Source organism: Cavia porcellus, unplaced genomic scaffold (genome assembly GCF_034190915.1).
Source record: "Cavia porcellus strain 051 isolate PalLab524CR breed Dunkin Hartley unplaced genomic scaffold, mCavPor4.1 scaffold_20, whole genome shotgun sequence".
Lineage (NCBI taxonomy): Eukaryota > Metazoa > Chordata > Mammalia > Rodentia > Caviidae > Cavia > Cavia porcellus.
In genome coordinates, this window is record NW_026947503.1 from 47,516,361 (window position 1) to 47,535,637 (window position 19,277).

The 19,277-nt window shown below is 35.5% G+C and overlaps 1 protein-coding gene across 1 annotated transcript in view; it reads right to left on the reverse strand.

Annotated features, from left to right (window-relative positions):
- Nucleotides 1-387, reverse strand: part of Dtna (dystrobrevin alpha) — a 371,976-nt gene extending 371,589 nt beyond the window's left edge. Inside the window, exon 1 of the mRNA XM_063231777.1 lies at nucleotides 168-387. The gene's annotated coding sequence lies outside the window, so the exon portion shown is untranslated. The remainder of the gene's footprint in view (nucleotides 1-167) is intronic.
- Between the last annotated feature and the right edge of the window lie 18,890 nt (nucleotides 388-19,277).

Genomic DNA, 19,277 nt, shown 5'->3' on the forward strand with positions numbered 1-19,277 from the left:
GCGGCCGGGGCTGCGCGCTCCGGAGCTCTCCGCCCCGCGGCTCCCCGGGCGGCCCGGGGCAGCCGGCAGCCTCCGGCCCGGCGCCCACCCCTCGCCCGCTCGCCGACCCCTGGCCCTCCGCGCCCTCCCCCACGCCGAGCTGTCGGCGAGGATCGCAGTGCACACACCTTGGGAGGAACGGGCGCCTCAGTCACCGACTCGCCAAACTCTTAGAAGGTGTCCATTGGTCTGTGGGGAGGTTTGGGCATGGAGCAGGAGCCGCTTTCTTATTATTTAATAATGTTGGAAGTGCCGGTCCGCTGCCAGAGTTGTGGGTCATGTGGGTACGGCAGAGGCTGGCTGCTGCCAGTACCAGGGTTTCCTGAGGATCCTGAAACTATGATCTCATCCTCCTCATCCGCCTCCCCCTCCCTGCTCTCCGCGGGCGCGCACGCACGGCACACACACACACACACACACACACACTTGCGCACACGCGCGTGTTGCACACACACACAAAACACCCACTGCATACACTGTCTTCCCTGGACCAAAATATTCCTTCAGGGAGATACAGTGTTCATGCTTCTCATTGAAAATAATAATAAATAAATAAATAAATGAAATCCTTCAGATAGTTTTTTTTCCCTCTCTCTTTCAAAGCTTGATTTATGGGCTTTGTTTATTGCTTACAGTTTTCCCCACACGTGCAGGGGATTAGAACAGAATCTCAGTATTAAAATAAAAAATAATCCTGCTCTGAGATCGACCCAGATATTGGTCATAATTCAAGGACTCAAAACAGTGCAATTTCCATTTAAAATAGAGGCAATGATCTACCAGGCTTGCATATGGAATATAAAGAATACCCTGGATGTATGCAGTGGCTTTCTATCTCTAGCTACAAACAGTTCCCAAACATTACCTCATTTGTTTGCAGAGCATCCTGCAGAGGAGGTGGATGAGAAGGCAAATAGTGTTGTCGCTTCAGAGGCACAGAGGCATAGGTAAGATAACACGACCTATCCAAGTACACGTAGTAAGTCAATATCTCAACATAAATATTCATCACACAGCCACTCCGAGGTTGTTTATTCACTATAATTGATTCTTGGAAACTTAGGTTACTGAAAAGAAAGAATATATTGTTGGTTAGTTTTGTTTCTTACCCATTAAAACTGAAAATTAATTTAGTTTTCAAATATATGCTTTTGAAAATCTTTCTGTTGTGTATTTTTATATATCTCTGGCTTCTTACTTTCAGAGAATCTTTTTCTTTTAGGAAGGGTTATGTCTTTTACATTATGTTTACGTGTGTACATTCACTCATGCGCATTTGCATTTTTAAATACATTAGTTAATAATTTCAAGCAATTTTAATAAATGTTTTTGGGGTACTTTCCAATTTCATAATAGTTGGTGTAGGTCGTTCAACCCAGTTTTAAGTGCCTGATACATATATGAAGAGTTGTGCTGTGTTTTGAAGGACAAAGAAAATTTTAATATGTAGTTCTTGTCCTTCACGAGTTTATATATACTGAGTGACTACAGATGAACATATTGATTACTTTTGATGTTACAGATTATCAGCAATAAAGGACAAGGTCCACTGTTTATTAATATCTGTTCCATATTAAAATATTTGCATTTTTCTGTGTGTCCCATATATGTCTGTCACTGACATCCCTAGTTTGTAGATGGCCAAGAAAATATGCTTTAACTTAGCCCTACACCTACAATGCCACCTTACCCACACAAACACCAAACAAGATTTGTTGTAAAATTTATCAGAAAAAGTATTCCTGGGAGGCTTCTCCTCAGGGATAGATAAACAAATTTAGCAGTTACCTGGACTTCTAATCATCCCAAGTGAAGAGAAATGACATCCGGGAAGATGGCAGGAGAGAAAGCAGTGGAAAAAAGGAGATTAGTGGTTTATAAGAAAGAAACTAAAGAATACAAAACAAAGAAGAGGGACAATCATGTATAAGCTGGTATTTCCCAAAGTTTGTTGCAGAGAAAATAATTTCCTTCTTGTTACCAAATTCTTTTTCAAACTTGAATAGAATAAACTTACAGGAATTTGTTGGCAAGGACGCCATTTATCAGTCCTGCTGAGTCTTCCCTGAATAATCCCAGTTTTAAAAAACTGAAGTGAAAAATATAAGATCACTAGAAGAAACAAGGAGACAGACCTGTAATGTATAATAATGTATAATAATAAAAATAGCAGTGGAAAGTAGCCTCCCATATATATATATATATATATATATATATATATATATATATATGTAAATGTTTTAGAAGAAAATTCAGAATTCCTGGAGGCAAAGGAAAACCAAAGCACAGCTATATTAAAATGGGAAATAATTAAGCTTACAACATTTAAAAAAACGATACTATAATAATATTTTAATTTGTCAAAGTGTTTTTCACAGAATTTTTACTGAACCTAATAACAACAAGAGATAGACACTTCGTGGGCTTCATGTTTAAATAATATGATCATTTGTCTAATTTTCTACATGTTGAATGAAGAAGTGCTGAAATTTTTCTCTGTTTTTTTTCCTTTTTTGGGAAATATGTATATTTATTGGTCAGTCATCAATAACAATGTTGCTTAGTATACCTTTGCACCAGTCCTTCTCAGAAATAATACGAAAGATGGGTTTCTAGGATTGTAACAGTGATTTATAATCCAGAATTTCACAGTGGCTCCTGCAGTTAAACTAGAAGCTTTAGCATACAGTAGATGCTAATGGCTTTTTAGAAATCTTGGAGATTTCTGCAAAAAAAGAGGGGGTGTTCTAAAGTGAACAGCAATATATCAAGAGCATTGTTTCTTTTAATCTGCACACTTATGGCTGGATTTGTTTTAACTAGAGATATGTTTAGATTTGAGACTATAATGTGTTTAAAACTTACGACTTTAGTGGCTCAACAATCAACAGCAGTTCATATAAAAAGTCTTTGTTTAGAGAAAATATTTTCAGTGTGATTATGCACAAATACATACAGCTTCTTTTCATTCAGGCTATCCTTACTGAGGAAAATAAATTATTAGTGTTTACTATTTGGAACTTAGAATTTCTTGAGTTTTAATTATTACATTTATTGTTAAAATAGTTTTAGTTAGCATAATAATAGCCCATGGTAACATCAGAATGTTCTGTGTGTGTGTTATCTTTGTTTTAATATGTAGCTTGATATACAGTGTATAAGTGTTATATGTTGAATAAAATGAATTATGTCATCTATACAGTGGTAGGAGTTTGAGATATAAGGAATTAATAGCATTGTAATAGTTTCAAGACTCAAATGATAAGAATAAAAATAAGATAGATTCAAAAAGAGTTGAAGTAAACATACCGCTACGCTATTGATGAGGAACCCTGAGTCTGCACTGCATCCTTTCCTGTTTCAAGAAACGAAGATATACAAAATGTACATATGCATTAATTCTGCTCCTCCAAACTACTGGTGAGATTTCAAGGGTAAAAAGCACATTAGTAGTCCAACAGAAGGTCAAGAAAACAGATGAACTGAACTGTGGCTTAGAGAATTTATAGTTAGTTACTTTTCTATATGTGTGAGCTACCAAATTTTGAGATCAAAGTGAGCTCTGGGCAGAATCACAAAGTAAATTAATGTTATCTTTCTCCATTAAAGCAAAAACCCTCAATGTCCCCCCTCTTCTAATAGAAGCCCTGACTTCCATTGGCTCCCAAAACATTCAGCAAACCATTGCTATTCTCTTTCAAAATACCCTCCTTGTTAAACTAATCAGCCCACCTAAATATGTAAATCATGTCCTAAGCATCCGTGAAACACTAGGAAATGTAAGAGAGTTTGTATTAGACGCAATGGGTGCTTTCTTGTACAATGAGTACTTCCTTGTACATCACTTCAAGATGAATATTTATGTAAAGTTAGTGTACATTTGCCTGATAAATCCTGAATTTAGGCATGGTGTGGTCAACTGTTAGGGTGTAATTGCCACGTTCAAGAGAGCAGAGGTCAGTGGTCCACCTTATCATGAGAGATACCATCCAAGATCCCTATGGATACCTGAAATTATGCCTCCTACTGAACTCCAGTTACACTATGTCTTTCTTTATACCTATGATAAACTTCTATCTTTTCACAAAAAGGGAGCTGCCTGCTTTCTCACCACCGACACACTATACCTGATACCTCAACTTAAGGGAATAGAGGTTTATATTGGCTCCTGCTTTTTAGTCCATAATTGGCCTGGTTCGGGACAAGAAGGAATGGTCAAAGGGGACAACAGAAGAAAGCTGCTCACTTTAGGGCAGTCGGGAAACAGAATGAAGAAAAGAGCCAGGGAGGGAGATAGGCACTTCTAGATCGTTCCCTCAGGGACCTGCCTCTTCTGACCAGACTGCACCATCTAACAACCAAGCCAGCTGTAGTGCCCTCATAACCCATCATTTTTCATAAGGCTCACCTCTGGGTAGGTGAAGCTTTGGGGGTACATTGAGATAAAAACCATAACTTTGTCATATCCCAGTTGCCAGTGTCACTACTTGCACTTTGGGGCCATCATGGTATAAGGTTAGTCAAATTCAAACTGTGTAATGCCTTTTCAAATAATCAGATATCTAAGGGTCACCAAGTGATGGACAGGCAGGTAGTATACACAGGATAGACCCAGCGGGACAAAGGGATGGTTCACATCTAGGGCAGGATGGAGCTGGATGGGGCAAGATTTCATCATGCCACTCAGTATGATGTGAAATTGAAAACTGATGAATTTTTTTTTCTAGAATTTTCCATGTGATTTTTTTTATCATTATTGGCTGCAGGTAAATGAAAACACGGAAAGTATGATCGAGGATGTACGGTAGTGCTCTAGTCTTCCTTTCATCCCTCCTGAGCCCTGTCCCCTTAGATTGACTCATTCAGCACATCAGCTGTTACTGGCAGTGTCTATTAGTGGACTCCGCCACAGTGTCTCCTCATCTGATTTTCCTGTCTGACTCACAGTCCTGGGAGAAATGCTGTCTGCTTTTTCCATGTTCCTCCTGGACTTAGCCTAAGTGAGGATGTATGTGATCAGGTAAAGCTTGTTTTCTAGTGTTAGAATCCATTGTCATTTTAAATGGTTCTGATTCTACCTTATAATGGCAATTTATTAAACACATATTGTGGTGGTGGTTCACAGCTCTCAGTGGCATTACACTAGCATACACATTTCTTCTGGGGGAATTTTTTTCTCAGCAGAACATAAAATATAAATATTTTAGATTAAACCTTATTGTACTGTCAAAGTAAAGATAGTAAGAAAAAGTTATCTGAAGAATACAGCTTTTCAGAAGCTGCTTATAATCTACTCTAACTATAACTGGTTTTAGTCCTATTTTAATTGATTTTTGGTGAGTGTGTGTGTGTGTGTGTGTGTGTGCGCATGCTTAAGAACACAGAATATCTTGATATGTGTAACAAAGAATGATATTAAATCAGCAATATCAATGGCAAATAAATTTGATCAATATAGGTGACCCAACCAAATAATTCGAGACCAAAACCTTACACTTTATTGCAAATTAATTAATATAATAGTTATCCACTTATTTAAAGGGCTTGCCAAAGCTTTCAGTGATGATTTCTAAATAAAACATGGTGTTTTTAAAGTAATATAAAAAATGGGTACAATGTCCAAAGCTTAGTGAAAACTATTTTATTCATGTAAAACTAGTTGACCTGACTTAATTTTTTCCCCATTGAAATGATTCTTTGCCTATCATGTGGACAAAGTACAAATTTTTATGGACTGTCAGGAACTATGTTAACGAGCACACATTTTAATATGAATGTTAATTCCTACAGTAAATACTGTGTAATTTATTTTATGCTGAGAAGCCCTATGTTTCATGAAAAACTAATTGAAAGAATAAAAGAAAGGAGGTGAAGCTAAACTAACCAAATTGTAATCTTTAAAAGTGTATAACAACATTTGGGTAGATTCACACTTAAAATTTATTGTTGAAAATAGCATATTTTACCTTCTTGGAAATTTACTTTGAGATAATTCAAAGTGTATTCATATGAAATGACAATGTGTTTACTAAAATGAAATCTTCTCTGTTAAGATGCTTATGCTTTATATGTTCCACAAATATCTTAGATTACTGACCTGTTTTTTCCTCCTTTTTGTTCACAGCTTCAAGTGTGGTAGGTGAATGTTCTAACATTGAGTTACATTTCCAGTGTTCCCCTTCTGTATGTCAATCAATCAGCTCATGAAAGAAGCAAATAACCCCAGTTGGGATATGTTTCATCAAAACCAAAACCTTTAATTTATACTCAGTACTGGTCTATGGTCAGTATTGTCTAGATCAGTCCTTAAACGCAAATGACAATTTTTTCATTGTGCTTAGATCTAAAATCTTCCTCCAAGGTCTCATGTGTTCGGAGCCGGAGGATTTGAGAGGTAAATACATCATGGGAGAAAGTTACTCATCAGTGGATTATTTACTGATGAGATTATCTCAGTGTGTTACTAGATGGGGGGCCTGGCTGGAGTTTGGTCACAGGGGTGCAACCAGGAAGGGTTTATTCTTATCCTTTTCTCTTCCCTTTTTTCTCTGCTTCCTGGCTCCATAGAATGAGCAACTTTCCTCCATCATACCCTTCTGCCATGCCTCTTCCACATTGAAGCTGAAATACTATGGAATGACCCCACTGAAACTGTGAGCCAAAATAAACCTTTCCTTTTCTAAATTGTGGGCATTGGATAGTATATGTCCAGGAATGATAATACATTCCTGAGTCTGAAATTATTGTTTTTGTATTTGTTCACATCTCAAAAATATTTTAAAATTCTCTAAGATGGGGTCCATTGTAAAGACACACTCGGTTTTCCTCCCTAGAGAATTAAAGTATATTTATTTCATGAGGGGTGTGTATTTGTAGGTGCAAATGAGGAAAACAAACTTTTACTTATAGCACCTCACAGCATATGGAAATAGTTCTTATAAGCTTAAAGTACCTTTGACAGACTATATTTTTATAATTTATATGAATAAACTGAATTGATTGTACAGTATAGCTTACTTTTGCTAGTGTAGTATATACACTCTTTCCTTTATATTTTTAAAACAAATTCACAAAATTAGGATAATAGAACTATATACATGTAAGGTTATTTATTTAAATAGTTTATATAACAAACTATTTAATTTTACTTTTTATAATATTTCTTAGATTTAACAACAACAATAATTATAACTTTCCTCATTTCAATTTGTGTCTTGGATGATTAGAAGAAAAGATTCTAAGCATTAAGTAAAAAATACTTCATAGTTTACATTAAAGGAAATTGTGGATATTTGAAATTTTTTTCTTTTTATTTCAATGAAAATAAAAACATTTTACTTATAGTTCAATTGGAGTGACTGCTTTAAGGAATGTATCAAATGGATAAATAAATAACTTTTGTAATACTTTCTCTATTTTTTCTTCATAATTATTCAGAATGCATTTTCCAGTCTAGTGTTACCATCCACCTTGAACTCACCAGAAAGACTGACCCTTGGAGACAACTACATTAAAATCTATTCACATAATGCACTGCATTGTTATTGAACAATTTTATGTGTATTACATATCAAGATTGTGAGCTCCTAATCTCACATACCTTTTGTACATTTCACAGTATCTTTCAGTTAGTTCTATAAATACTTCTGATTGATTTGATGATTAAGTGAAAACGAACCAGACAACTGTTTTGACATGACAGTGCCCTAAATAAGAAAGAATGATGTCTTTTCTATTTATAATTAATCTTTCTTTGTTTCTGAATATTCAAATAGTGCTATTATAACATTAAAATTTGTAATTTGAATTTAGTGCTAAATTCCTTACTATATACTTCATCTATAAATAAATCAGTTTGCTGTTTAGCTTTAAAGAATAATTGCTACCTATGATCTCTTAAATTTCTAACTTGATCAGATTATTCATTTTCTTCATTTCAGTATTATTCATTTCAGTAATATAATTTTATTAATTGCTTTAAAGTTAATCCAGTATCACATGAGTATAAATGATATTCTCTCTTTGGAATTTTTTTTCAGTGTTATAAATTTTTGATAATCTAAAATTTGAACTGATTTACTTTTCTAATTACATGCCCGTCATTTTATGAAAATGGCTTATACTTGTTCAAAGAAAATGAAAAACCATTTCAACAATTGAAAACATTTATGAAATGTCTAACATATATTAAATACATTTGCTTAATAATAGATCATATGAAAATCATAGTCTTCAGGAAACACAAACTTGCTGCATTAGTTTTTTGTTCTCATAAAAATTCTAGTTGTAATGGTTGATGCATTATGTAAACTTGAGAAGTTTTGAAGTTTAAGTGACTCACTCTGTAAGCAACTTGAGTCTGTGCAAGAGGAGAGCAAGGAGATGATGTGAGTGCTACACAAACTGGAGGATATGAAGCCCGCATACAGTATCAGAGAGGAAAAGAGCTTGCTCCTTCCTCGCTTTTGCACTTACTGTTTTTTCTGTCTTCTGTCGCATGCCATGAACTGTTTCCCCTCTCCTATGCCACTTTGCTTTGGAGCCAACTGTTTATGTACTGAAACCTCTACAAACTGTAAGCTAAATAAACCTTTTTTTTTTCTAATTTGGGTTTTGGATGTTTTATCTCAGCAACAAGAGAAAAATAATCAATAGACCAGTTATAACTTTCTTCACATTCTAACAGGAAGGCAAACGTAGATTAGTATCTTCTTCACTACTTCCTTCTTTGGATCTGTCCTGAAGACATTTCTGGCCTTTTCTCCTGTTAGTTGAATTGTTCCTCCCTGGGGCAATAACAAAGACTCTGATTTCTTTATTAGTTTCTCTATTCGCTGTCTCTCCAGGTTCCCCAGAACCTTTAACCTGTGACACTATGTGGGTGTAAGGGGAACAGCAGGAGTGTACAGGAAGCCTGCACAAGGTAACTTGGTAGGTACACTGTACTCAGGCTCCCTAACTTAGCACCAGGGTGCTATGGTGCTTAAAGGGTTTCTTTTTAAAGTTTCAAAGTAATCATTCCACAAAAGTAAATGAAAAAGTTTTCCATTCTTGGCACTCTTATTTTATGGTTACTATGGTTTCTTTATCCTTCTTTTAGCAAACACACACTGATAGTACCCGTTAGCCAGCTTTAGCAACTGCTAACTCATAGCAATTCAGATATTCATTCATCCATCCAACTGCATCATTCTCAAGTTTACATTATATATATATATATATATATATATATATGTATATATACATCCACTTATATTTCAGCTTACAGTCAATACAATTTTAATGTAGAAACATGTAATGGAAGTTGCTAAGACATAATACCACAATGCTCAGTGTAGTCTAAAAACTTGCCCTTTATTGCAGAATGTATGTAGCACAAATTCCAGGCTAGTGTAATGGCTTAGAAAATAGACTTTGCACACACAAACACAATTATAAGTGCTTAGAAACTGAGTACATAACTTTGTATAATCTTGCAGACTCTTGTCTATTCTCTGGAAGATGTTTTTTCTTAAGAGTTTACTTCTGAGTCTTCCAAGAAGTTAACTGTCTTACTTACTTCTTTAGTTGCTGGACAAAACATCTGATGCCCGAGATTAAATTTCGCTCACAATTTGTGGATGTTTCACAGTTTGTGGAGCTTTTAATCACCTGCTCAAAAACAAGGTGATGTGGCAGAGAAGAAACAGTTCAAAGACAGAAGACAGCAAAAGGCAGCAAGAACAAAAGAGGAGGAGCAAGCCTCCTTTGGTCTCTTATTTTGTATGCAGACCGCCTTCCCTAAGCCGGGTGTTGCACTCCCACCCCCAAACCCAGCACTAGGCAATGAACCAATCAATCACAAACTTTAGATTCAGTTGTCTCCAAAAAGCTTACCCTCTTTGTCAGCACGAAACTTTGGAGGAACATCCAGACACAAAAAAACATTGGTTGTGTTTCCTAATTAAGTTTTTATATGCAAGGTTCTGATCAATCCTCCATCTTTACCTCCCTTTCTCACTTTCTCCTTCCCTTCTTCTCTTCTACTTCTTCCTCCTCTCTGTGCTTCTGTTTTCCCTATTCTTTTCCTCTTTTTCACCTTTTAGATTCTTTCTTCTCCTCCTCTTCCCATTTCCTTCCCTTTGCATATCTGTCTACCTAATATCTTGTAATCTAAGGTACACAATCTGAAAATTTTGACAAATGTAGCTCACCTTGATCAAAAGCCAAATATATGCCAAAACTTGTTTCACTGAGAAGATTAAAAGAAACTGATTAACTTCTAAGAAGGCTGATGAAATGATGTTGTGTAAGAAACAGAAACATTACATGGATGTAAATCAATTTATTTCTCCATGTTAACCTTTAAGGAAATAGCTTTTATATATTTTTTCTTTGAAATGTTTTATAAATAATATATGTTTGGGATATATAATAACTAGAATTGTTCTTGGGAATTGGTATATATACATAACTGCATCCTGGTCATTTACATTGGGCACAGCTGCTGGAATCCCCGGTGACTCTCACTGTTCTAAGAATCCCTCAATGCCTGGTTTTGGATCCTTAGCTGGGACCTTATTGTTTGTTTTTCTATGTCCTTGCAGCTCACCGGTATGAACTGTCACTACCCTCAGAATGGTTATCTGGCTTGAGCTTTCTTTAATGCCCTGATCTGAGGAGACCTTGCCCATGAATATCTTCCTCACAGGACTCCATCTACCAGGCAGTGGGAAGAGATTTAGGGGAGGTGGGTAATAGGTGGTGGTTACTAGGCTGAGTGTCATTCAGAACCAGGTAGCTGGGGTTTGGATTTTTTCAAGATGATGTTTGCTTGACCACAGCTGCAAGCAGTGCCAGGATTGAGAAATAACCTGTTTCTTATTCTAAATACACCTTGCTTTAGTTACTTTTCTTGTTGCAGATACAAAACACCTGATGCCCAAAGTTAAGAGGGGAATGATTTATTTAGCTCACAGTTTGTGGAGTTTTAGTACATAATCAACAGGTTCCAAGGCAGAGTGGCATGGCAGAGGAGCAACAGCTCATGGTAGAGGAAGACAGCCAAAGCCACAAGAGCAAAAAGGGAGGAGCATGAGAAAAAAGTCTTTCTGTCCCTTATATTATATGTAGTGTACCCACCACCAGGGTGACTATAGCACTCACACCCATAATACCAGCACTGGACCATGAATCAGTGACAAACTCTAGAATTTCACCCCCATATCCACATGAGGCTTTGGGGGGACATCCAGGCCTAAACCTAACATTCTGTGCCTGGTCCACCGAAGACTCACACACATCCCGTTATGCAAAAGGCATTTAGTTCATGTGCAAGATTTGCTTAAGTCTTAGCAGTTTCAGAAGTGCTGGAAAGTCCAATTGTCAAGCCTGCTCTGAGATTTAAAGCAAATTCTTGGCCAAGAGCCCCTGTACAAATGAAAAGAAAGTTGAACATTTCCAGTGTTCAATGACACAAGATTGATATTTCCATTCCAAAAGGTATAAATAGAGAGATACAAAGGAATTGGACCAAAGCAAGTCCAAAATTCATCAGATCAAGCATTAACTCTTATATTACTATGTACAGCATCCAAGGCAATGTATGACAAGATGTAAGCTCCCAAGGGCTTGGATGGCTCTACTCTTAATGCATTTCTAGTGGTTGTAGCTCCTGTGATTCATCTCTTGCATCCACTAGGTTCTCTCCTTGCACTTTTTCTCAGAAGACCTATGTTTCTGGCTTCTCTAAACTTCTGGGGTCTCCACTGAACCTTTGGCTTCACATTCATGGCTTTATGTATTGCCCTCTTATGGGCACACTGCCTGACCTCCAGACCTTCTGAAATCAGGGTGGAAGCCTTCCTGACCTCACAACTCTTGCATTATGCATGCAGCTAAAGCCAGTGCCACAGGATGATGGCAAGGTCTGCTGCAAGCTAGAGCAATAGTGAAGCTTCCCTCTCTCTTGGCCTCAGGAGTTGAGTGCCAAGATTGCTGAGAACTCTCAGTTCAGTCCTGAGGAACAAATTCTCTAGGCTGCTACCATTTTGGAACATGATGCTCTGAGATGTTCTTATCAAAGCAAAATCTTTCAGTTTTGGAATTTTGAAAAGGTTAGAGTCCTGCTGCTTTTTGTAATGCACTTAGGCCATCTTTTTTTTTATTCTCCTATTTCTTCTCAGCAATGAAAATCTCCTCTGCTTTATTTTTGCAGTATACAGCTTTACTGGAGTTTCTTTTTTGGCCAAACCCAAAACATTTTAAATCATTCTGTTGGGGGTCTTAATTCTTGACTCTCAACTTAGCTCTGATTGAAAGCTGCTAATAGTAGCCATGTCACCACTTCAACATTCAACCATATTCAAACTTCTACAAGCTTAATTAGTCTTTTGCCTTAAATTTCAGCCTCAGGCAGAGTTTCTGGACATGAATAAAATGCAGACAAACTTTTTTCCATAAGCTACATTATGTTGGATGGAATCCAGCATCCAGTGCAGTCCTTCTTCCCAGCCAAATCCTCCTGAGCTTGGTCTTTCCTGGCTTTTTGATCTTCTAAGATTTAAGTATCTCATGCAATATAATCTGAAGCATTTTCATTCTACTTTTTCATCTGGCATCTCTGAATCTTTCCAAATTCATTCCCCAAGCCAGTTTCAGAGACTCTTGAGCCATGTGGACAAGTAATGTCCTAGCAATAACTCCTCTCCTGCTACCAAATTCTTATTTTTTGTTGCTGAGACAAAACATCTTGCAATAGTTAATGGAGGAAAGGTTTATTTGGCTCACAGTTTATAGAAGTTTCAGTTCATATTAGGCTGGCTCTAAGGGGTGGCACATAGCAGAGGCAACAATTCATGGTAGCAGAAGACAATAAAAGCAACAAGAGAAAGAGAGAGCAGACAAGCTTTTTATGTCCTTTGTACTGTAAGCAGAGTACCCACCCTAGAGAAGATGTAGCACTCGCATGCTTAATCCCAGCATCGGATCATGAATCAATCACAAATTCTAGTTAAACCACCTCTGAAAAGCCAGGCCCTTATGACTTCATGAGGCTTTTGGGGGACACCTAGACACAAATTATAACAATCCTGTTTCATCTGATGGGCTTGTCTTGCAAGTTGCCTTCCAATGATTGAGTTTTTGTTTGCCACCCCATTTCTGGGTACTTGCAGACCTTGGTGAGTGTCTTTCAAATATATTGTGAGTGCTTCTCTCTACCTTGTCATGATAATCAAGGTGCAAAATGGATTTGAAAGCTGAAAATGGAAACAACACAGAGCCTGGTCTTGTGAGGTTCCCTTCACTTTCTCATATAAAGAGAGATGAATCATGATGGGAACACATGAGAGGGAGAGGTACATGGTTTTTCTGTATGCTCCAGGAGGCAATTCTTAAAATTTTCTTGTGAACAATAATATATAATTTAATGAAATGAAGAGGGAATTATAGTTTTTATATTTACCTAGATACATATTATTTTTCTTTCTTTTTGAATATCTGGATTTCTCTCTGTACCATCTCCTTTTAAGATAAATACTTTTATTATATTTTGATAATGAAATATATAAGGAAACAATTTACTTTTCTTAACACCATGATTCTTGAAAAATATTTTCTGTTGTAAGACAATTGTTTGAAAGGGTTTTTGCTCTGTTTTCCCTCAATACTTTAAATATGTTGCACCATTTTCTTCTCTTTGTAACTTCTGGGGTGAAATCAGTTGGTTTGATTCATTATAGTCCTAAAAGTAAGCATTTTGCTTTTAACTAGTTGCCTTTTAGATTTTCTTCCAACTTTTGTTTTTCACTAGTTTAACTATGATTTGCTGATGAGTCATTTTGTTTTGTTTTGGTTTTTATCCTGTTTGCATTTTATGAGAATGTGGAATCTGTAAATAGGTGCTTTTACAAAGTTTGGAAATAATTTCATTGCTATCTATTCAAGTGTTATTTTAACCCCTTTCTCTTACTCTTATCCTCTTAAACTTTAATTATATATGTGCTAAGCCATTTGTTATTGTTCTTGCAAGAGCCAAAGGCTCTATTCACATTTTCAATCTATTCATGAGATTGCATCCTTTATATCACACATCTTCAAACTGACTGTATCATTTCCTTGTCATCTCACACTGCTGGTAAGCCCTACCCTTTGAATTTTGATATTATACATCTTATTATTAAATTCTATTTAATTTTGTTCTTTTTAGTATTTTTTAGTTCTGTGATGAAATTTTGCATCTTTTATTCGGTGTGAGAATGTTTTTCTTTGTCACTGTGTATAGACAATAGCTTAAAGTTCTTGTCTGCTGATCTTAATGCTTGTGCCATCTTGGAATTGGTGTCCATCTCTTTATTTTTAGAAAGAGCCATGTCTTTTGTTCTTTGTATTTTGAGAAATGCAAACTTTTATCTAGATGCTATAAATATGATGTTGGAAAGAACTTATATTTAAAAAAGTTTTTCAAAGCATTTTTTTTCACTTTTTAAGCAAGCTGTAAACTACGTTGAACTCAACTTAAACGCTCTTTATTTTGCAGTGGTTCACATCTCAGTCTCATGCTTTTATGCTTATCTGGCTTACGTGGTCTGCCTTACCCAAACATGCGTGCAGATTCTGCAGAGTTTGCTCACATAATTCAGGTTGCCTTTCCAGTGTTATTCTCTCATTTTTTAGGCGTTTTGGTGTCTTTGTGCCTTGTACTTTCTTTTTTCAGACAGAAAATCTGTAGAAACTGTGTTCTGCACATAGTACCTATTGCAGCATTCTTTTAGACTAAGAGCTGTTAAAATGTGAAATTTTGTCTTACTCAGTTTTTTTTTTTTCAAGTATTGATCCCATTCCATGTCCATAATTTTGGATGCCTTTGTTCACTCTAGTACTTGCAAGTGGTAGTTTTCTTATGAAGGTAGTTTTATTATTTTTATTTCTCTAAAGCATGTTAGCTGAAGTCTATGAATTTTGTTACCATGTTCTCCCATCTCATATTAACTGACACCGCAGAGCTATGTAAAGCCATGATGTACTTTCAGTATGCATGAATTTCTGTCAACATGGTATTGTACAATATGTCAATGCCTATATTTTATCCAGGATCTATAGTTGTCATTTATTGGACAGTATCCTGGATATTTCTTGTGCACTCCAGAAGAGAAACTCTCTCTTGATACAAGAGGTGATTAAAATATAATAATGTTCAAATTAATCATCCTCAAATACTCCATTTGCTTCAATAAAACTTATCCCATTGTTCTTGATTCTTTCTGAAGCAGTTCTGGAAATCATCTTTTGTTATTGTCTTTGGTATATTTCATCAAAGAGAGAGTGAGTTCTGCTGTCAAGTACTATCCAGTGACTGAAAAGGTAGACTTGTAAAAACATCACAGTGAGTCCTCATCCACTTTATAACCAGATCTGGAATGATGTGGCTTCCAGCTCTGCCCTAATGTCACAATGACTGGGAAAGGTGAATATTTTTTAATTGATTCAGTACACTGGGGCTGCCACAACAGCTCAGTTAAAACAGTCATGAAAGAAGACTTGCAGAATTACTTTGAAAAGTCATGAGAATTATGGGATAATTGTGTTTGAAGTGAGCTGCAGTATTTTGAGGATAATTAGTGGCAATGTTTTACTGTAATCATTAAAAGCCTTAAACACTCATGATAATTTTCAGTCACACTGGAGGTTTTCTAAGATGGTATCAAGTTGTTTTGTTTTGTGTTTTTCTTTTGTTCATAACACTTTTCACAATTTAGCCCTATATAATTTTGTAAATGTTTACATACTTGTTTTACACTATCTTGTTAAAATTACATACTAAACACGGGAATATATATATATATATATATATCAAGGTAAAAGAATGAAACATTGAATGACAAAACAGTATCTCTATAGTAATAAAAGTTAGATGCAAAATGATTTCAATTATAGTGCCAACATACTTCAGGGGATCACTACAAAGTAAATAATATCACCATAGGAGCCTAGGAAGTTTCTTACTTGTTTTTAAAATGTAAAATAGTATGACTGGGTGTAAGGCTTAATGGTAGAATGTCTGTCTAGTGTATGTGAGGCCTTGAGTGTCAGGTTCTAGCCTCAGCACTTAAAAAAATTTTGTGGGTGACGGAGGAGGCTCTCTTAAGCTCAAATTTTATAGCAAGTTTTCTGAATAATACTGAATTGGGGAGAGAGAAAAGGATTAAAGGTCTTTTAAAATTTTGTAATAAAGCAAAGATATAGTAGATTGTAGCAAAGTTATATTGCTATGTGAGAACACGTTTCAATTTTAACACTTTAGAGACATTGGTTCCTCATGTAAAATGTGTGGTGTGTATGTACCATAGCATGGTAGGCAAAAAAATGTTGGATTATTTCTTATTGCCTCACTCCTCCCTTCTGCATAACAAACCAAACAAGAATAGTTTTAGTCAGATCAATTTGCTAGTTTTCAAATAAAGATTTACTTGCATTATAAAAATTACTTTTTGAAAATAAACATTTAGTTTGATGTTTAATCAGTATACCACTCACTTCCTATTTCAGCTGAGATGGGACCCAAGTTCTAAACTGACTTTTCTAAATGCAAAAGTTTTTTTCTAGATTTAATGAAGAAGTACTTCACCTTTACCCCTTGCAAATATCATGATGAATTCTACTATAAACCCAGAAGCTAGGCTACAATTAGCATATTAAAACCTGTCAAATTTTATTGCTGTGTGCGTGTGGTGGGAAGGAAATGATCTTATTATAAAAAATAAATCAATTAATATTTAGTAGAAATAGGCCCAGTAAGGAATTGTAGTGAGAAAGGATAATTATTCTCCAATATACTTAGGATAAATCAAATCTGCCACATATAAATTAGCATTCATTAGAAAAAATGAGAACATTTTATTAACCTTGAAATAATCTGTTGAAGATCCCTTTATCCATTGGATAATAGTTTGCTATGCATGTGACACCAATGTACAGTGATTCACCTGGAAATACTCAATGTGATTTGGTATAACTTGAGGTTAGGAGGAATACAATTCCCAGACAGCTCATGTACTGCGATTTGAATTTTAAATGCAAAACAATTATACGTACTTGATAATAACTTGTTAGAATTTATGGAGATAATATTTTCAATTGACAAAGTATAATAAAATAGTATATAAATTTTCAAAAAGAATGGATGGTAATGAAATAGAGACACAGTAGAAAATTGTTCACCTCAACAAGTGTCAGCATAAGGCAGATCAAAATGCCACCTCCTCACCAATATAATGCCACTATAAATACCCTAGAGAGAAATGACAGAACCATGGGGAAGGATAAGAAAATGGAACTTTATTAACTGTGTGAATCCTAAATGAATTGAGTTCACATGGAAATAACTAGGGTTGAAAATGCTGTCAAATAGTAGCTTAATAGAAATATAGATTTAGGAAAATAAATAAAAATATAAATATAATGAACAAATAAATAGAAATATAAAAATAAACATCTCTTATATGTACTTAAATTCTTACCTTACACTGCAAAAATTGATGGTTTTCAGGCAGAAGCCTATCAACCCTAAATTAAAGTTTCCTTTCAGGTCTGGTTTCTGTAGAGACTGTCCAGCTGGTTAGTGAACTGTTTGCTTTCAGGAGCTTCAAACATATGAATTATTGGGGCTGGGGATTTAGCTCAGTGGTGTAAGTGCCTGCCTTCCAAGCATGTGTCATGAGTTTGATCCCCGGTACTAATAAAAAAATGAATTATTGTGATATACCACTTATTTTAGGTATGGAATTATAGATATGAGAGTTACGTCCACCAAAGACTAATAAAAAGAATATTCACAGAAGCTTTATTCCTAAATGTCAAACACTTGTAACAACCAAATGACCCAACATCAGAAAATGAGTAAACATACATTTAAACAGAATACTATTGTTAAGCAGCAAAGAAATAATACATTTGGATTTTTTTCATCTTCAACATGTAAAGAGTGTGTATACTATATATACATATATTTATATGATATACGCATATACTGTACCATATTAAAAACTTAGGACTTTTCTTGGATCTATAAAAAATTGAGTTTACCCACTAATGGAGAAAGAAAATGTAGAATACACATGAAATTAACATCATTCAGCCTTATAAAAGCAGGAAATCCTGTCATCTGTGATATGTGTGCATATGAAGGATATTAAACTAAGTGAAGGAAGTCAGACAAAAAGACAAGTATCACCTGGTCTCGTTTATATGTAAAGTCTAAATAAATAGAATTCATAGCAGTAGAATGATGGTGATAGAGGCAGGGGAGAAGGTGAATAGGGGAAGGGGAGATACTGGAGAAAGGACACTGAGCAGGAACTTTTAGTGACTTACTGCACAGAGTAGTGACTATAGTTAGTTATAATACATATATTGAAAAGTTGTATAATAATTATATCCTAAGTATTCTTACCACAAAAGTTTGATAAGTGCATGAGAATCTGGGTTTGTTAATTAATTTCTTCCACAATGTAAATGTATATTAAAACATCACATTGTACCCCAGAGATATGTAAAGTACTACTTGTCAATTAAAAAGCAAAATAGATTTTTAAAACTGAGCTTGTGGGAAGATTTAAATAGTAATTTTGATGACTGGTTGGAGACTGAGTATAGGCATGTATGAGAGTAAAGAATTACTGGAACTTGTATTTTGAGGTCCTACAGTTTTGGAAGGTTCTAGGAGCTCTTTCAGATTCTTCTGGTGAAGATCCAAGAAAGAATCTCTGTGGTTCTGGAGAGAGGAGAAAAGGATTGATCATTGTGTGAAAATCCCACAGCACTTTCCATAACAAAGGCCACTGTCCAAGGAAAATACTACACAGAGGCTTATATTAGTTGGGCATAGTGTGTTCCCCAATTTCAGCTCAGTCTGGGCTGTCTGCTTTCCAAAACAGTGAAAACAAGTAACACCACTAGGGACACACTTGTAAGAGTGACAGACCAGAGACAAATGCCTAAAAATTTTATAATTTGGAAAAACTTCTTGAAAAATAGAAGAATATAGCTCCCTCAAGGAAAATTAGATTATCTGAGTAGGCCTAAATCCACTAAAAATTGGGTCAATAATAAATAGTTTCCAGAAAAATCAAGTACCAAGCTCAAATGGCTTCATTGGAAAGTTCTACTGAACACTTAAAGAAATTATTCCTCTTCCCTACAGAAAACAGAAACAAAAGAAACACTTTATAGTTCATTTGATGAGTCCAGCATTATGCCAA